The 4,824-nt window shown below is 40.9% G+C and overlaps 1 long non-coding RNA gene across 1 annotated transcript in view; it reads left to right on the top strand.

The window, feature by feature from the left end:
- Positions 1–1,607, top strand: part of LOC119793255 — a 3,540-nt gene extending 1,933 nt beyond the window's left edge. Inside the window, exon 3 of the long non-coding RNA XR_005282077.1 lies at positions 1,595–1,607. This is a non-coding gene — a long non-coding RNA (uncharacterized LOC119793255). The remainder of the gene's footprint in view (positions 1–1,594) is intronic.
- Positions 1,608–4,824: the final 3,217 nt, after the last annotated feature.

Genomic DNA, 4,824 nt, shown 5'->3' with positions numbered 1-4,824 from the left:
TTAACGTTGAAAGTAATGAGCATGTGATCGGAAAAAGCAACAGTATGGGATTTACAGTCAGAGGGGGTGATGCCAGAACAACAGACTAAATCTAGAATATGATTTTTACAGTGAGTTGGGAAGTTGATGTATTGATGTAGACCGAAGCTTTCCAGGCAGGATGAGAAGTCTCTGGAGAGAGAAGCACTGATATTATCCATGTGAATGTTGAAATCTCCCAAAATAATCAGATTATGGGAGAGGGTTGAGAGATGTGTGAGGAGCTGAGAAAAGTCAGTCAAAAAAATCCTTATTATATTTAGGAGGACGGTAGACGGTGGTGATAACTGTGGGAGAGGGTCCAGGCAGCAGTGAGGCGGAATATTCAAAAGAACAAAAAACAGGAGCAGCAGGAATTGGGACAACCTTCCAACTCTCGCGATGAAACAATGCGAGACCTCCGCCGCGTCCAGACGCACGAGGCAGACAAACGTAAACAAAGCCAGGTGGTGCAGAGTCGTTAAGAGAGATAAAATCATTAGGAAGCTGCCAGGTCTCTGTCAAACATAAAAAATCAAGATTATGATCCGCAATGGCGTCTCTGATTAAAAGCCCCTTATTACTGAGTGAGCGGATGTTCAAGAGACCGAGACTGACGGTGGCAGAGTTAAGTTTGGGGGCGGGGTTAGCCACCCTGGGTAAGCTAGCCAGGGAGGCCGGATTAGCACTCCGGCGAGCGTGACGAGGACGGCGGCGCGTGGTGAGCAGAGTCTGTATGGAGGGATCGGGGTTCCTATGAAAGCGCTTACCACGCGATCCACGGTGGATGTATCTCCGGTTGGGCTGAAAGGCGATGTCGGAGGGGATGGAGCAACCATGTGGAGGCTGGAGGACGTCGACATGGCGTCGGAGCTTCAGAAGTACAACAACGGAGTACTGGAACAGAGCGTCAGCTTGCAGTTGGGCAAGTGACACCAGAAGGCAGCCGAGCGTAAACCACCACAGCGACCGGAGGATCCACATCATCCAATACGGAAGAAGGGCTGGAGGGCCAGGGATCCTCAGGTATGTCGTTGACCAGTTGGCTGGAAACAGGTGGAGCGGTGGCCGGTCGGCTGACAGGTCGGCTGTAGACAGGTGGGCCGGTGGCTGGTGGGCTGACGGGTCGGCTGTATACAGGTGGGCCGGTGGCGGGTCGGCTGTAGGTAGGTGGGCCAGTGGCCGGTCAGCTAATGATGGTCGATTGTTGACGGATGGGCCGGTGGGCTATAGACAGGTAGGCCGCGGACAGGTCGGCTGTTAACAGGAGACCGCCGTCGGAATTGCTGTGCAGCGGTGAGCAGCGGCGACATCCACGCCAGCGTTCACTCACGCTCACTCCATACACATATATATATACACACATATATATATACACACATATATATATATACATACACATATATACACACATATATACATACACACATATATATACACACATATACACACACACATATACACAAATATATACACACACATATATATATATATACACACATATATACACACATATACACACATATACACTATATTGCCAAAAGTATTTGCTCACCTGCCTTGACTCACATATGAGCTTAAGTGACATCCCGTTCCTAATCCATAGGGTTCAATATGACGTCGGTCCACCCTTTGCAGCTAGAACAGCTTCAACTCTTCTGGGAAGGCTGTCCACAAGGTTTAGGAGTGTGTTTATGGGAATTTTTGACCATTCTTCCAGAAGCGCATTTGTGAGGTCGCACACTGATGTTGGACGAGAAGGCCTGGCTCTCAGTCTCCGCTCTAATTCATCCCAAAGGTGTTCTATCGGGTTGAGGTCAGGACTCTGTGCAGGCCAGTCAAGTTCATCCACACCAGACTCTGTCATCCATGTCTTTATGGACCTTGCTTTGTGCACTGGTGCACAGTCATGTTGGAAGAGGAAGGGGCCAGCTCCAAACTGTTCCCACAAAGTTGGGAGCATGGAATTGTCCAAAATGTCTTGGTATGCTGAAGCATTCAGAGTTCCTTTCACTGGAACTAAGGGGCCAAGCCCAGCTCCTGAAAAACAACCTCACACCATAATCCCCCCTCCACCAAACTTTACACTTGGCACAATGCAGTCAGACAAGTACCGTTCTCCTGGCAACCGCCAAACCCAGACCCGTCCATCAGATTGCCAGATGGAGAAGCGCGATTCGTCACTCCAGAGAACGCGTCTCCACTGCTCTAGAGTCCAGTGGCGGCGTGCTTTACACCACCGCATCCGACGCTTTGCATTGCACTTGGTGATGTATGGCTTGGATGCAGCTGCTCGACCATGGAAACCCATTCCATGAAGCTCTCTGCGCACTGTTCTTGAGCTAATCTGAAGGCCACATGAAGTTTGGAGGTCTGTAGTGATTGACTCTGCAGAAAGTTGGCGACCTCTTCGCACTATGCGCGTCAGCATCCGCTGACCCCGCTCCGTCAGTTTACGTGGCCTACCTCTTCGTGGCTGAGTTGCTGTCGTTCCCAAACACTTCCATTTTCTTATAATACAGCTGACAGTTGACTGTGGAATATTTAGGAGCGAGGAAATTTCACGACTGGATTTGTTGCACAGGTGGCATCCTATCACAGTTCCACGCTGGAATTCACTGAGCTCCTGAGAGCGACCCATTCTTTCACAAATGTTTGTAAAAACAGTCTGCATGCCTAGGTGCTTGAATTTATACACCTGTGGCCATGGAAGTGATTGGAACACCTGATTCCAATAATTTGGATGGGTGAGCAAATACTTTTGGCAATATAGTGTATATACACACATATATACATATATATATACACACATATACACACATATATACACACACATATACACAAATATATACACACATATATATATATATATATATATATATATACACACATATATATATATACATACACATATATATATACACACATATATATATACATACACATATATATATACACACATATATACATACACACATATATACATACACATATATATATACACACATATACATACACACATATATACATACACATATATATATACACACATATATATACACACATATATATACACACATATACACACATATATATACACACATATATACATATATATATACACACATATACACACATATATACACACACATATACACACACACATATACACAAATATATACACACATATATATATATATATACACTAAGGGTGTGCAAAATAATCGTCAAATCGATGAATCGTGATTCTAATTTTTGTGATCTACTGAATCGATTCTTGAAGGCAAGAATCGATTATTAAAAAAAAAAAAAATGAACAAATAAAATACATTAATGGCTGGCGCACATCAATCAAACCAAGTGGAATACAACTTCCAGTCCAGCAGATGTCGCTGCGGATGTGTTGACGCCTGCTGCTTTGTGTCATAAGCATGTCCGGACTGATTATCCTCATTTTGTTATTTTAAGTTTGATGAATCCTAAGATCTTTTTGTTGGTGTGTCCATGCCAGTAATAGTAATATTTCTGTCCAGTATTTGTTTTCATTGCAACACCTCCAAAAGTAATTTCAATAAATACAGCTATGTATGAATTCAGTTGCTTTCAGTTATGTATCAATTGAAGACACTATCCAGATCACACCCAGCCAGTCAGCCACTGGTAAGGGCTGTATCTTTTTCTTACAGTGTTCAGTGAAAATATCACAATGCATCGCAATATTTCAAGTATCGTGATGCATCGTGATAGAATCGCATCGTGGCATGTGAATCGTGATTCGAATCGAATCGTGACTTCTTTGCCAATACCCACCCCTAATATACACACATATATACATATATATACACACATATATACACATATATACAAACATATATACATATATACACACATATATATACATATATATATATATACACATATATATATACACATATATATACACACATATCACTGATTCTTGGGAATTTGGATAAAACAGGTTTTAATTTTGAAAATAAAAAGTTAGTTGGATTACAAAATCTGAAGGTATATTGTTATAGACCAAGGTCTTGGCTGTTCAGCAGTGTACAGGTGCAACCTCCTCATTTTGTATTTCTTTCATAAAATAGGCATTTTTCCAGTTATTACTTTGTTTTTGTCAACACCATCAGACACAATAAAAAGCTAATTATTTTTTATTTATTTGGTCTAATAAGTATTTAGAGTTTTTAAATCTTTATCTGGCATTGTTAGCACACATTTATGCTGTTAAATGTTGAATAATCATTTTTGTTAATTTTTTTTAACTGTATCATGTGTAGTCCTTTAAAATATCTAACATCAGATAACGTTTACTTTAAGCCTAAATAGAAAAAGTCATGTTTTTTTATTTAACAAACATATTTTTGTATTAAAAGAGACCATTACTTTAATGAGAGAACAGCACTGAAGAAACATATTGCAAGCATATTAATTTAAAACGAATAAAAAGCCCTCTGACGGTGGTGACTTTAGAACTGACGGTGTTGACAGTGGCCTCATTTCAACATACAATTCCAAACTGTATACAATTCAAGTCAATGGTTTCTTGCTTATTAACTTTATTTAACTATTTGGTCCAAAAAATAACAATCATGAGCACTGTGACAAATATTTTTCAAGGAATATAAGGTACAATTAAGAAATATCATTATCAGTCAGAATCATTCTCTGATGCTTTATTTTCTTGCGTGTGATTGTGTCCTGTTTGTCAGTTGTCATTCGTGCTGCATTATGGTAGAAATTTTGAACCTTCTGAGTAATTGCTTGAATATATGTAGGTTTTTT

This window comes from Cyprinodon tularosa, unplaced genomic scaffold (genome assembly GCF_016077235.1).
Source record: "Cyprinodon tularosa strain WSP-4 unplaced genomic scaffold, ASM1607723v1 ctg447, whole genome shotgun sequence".
NCBI lineage: Eukaryota > Metazoa > Chordata > Actinopteri > Cyprinodontiformes > Cyprinodontidae > Cyprinodon > Cyprinodon tularosa.
Note: the sequence above shows the minus strand (reverse complement) of the source record. Positions and strands in the feature narration are given on the sequence as shown.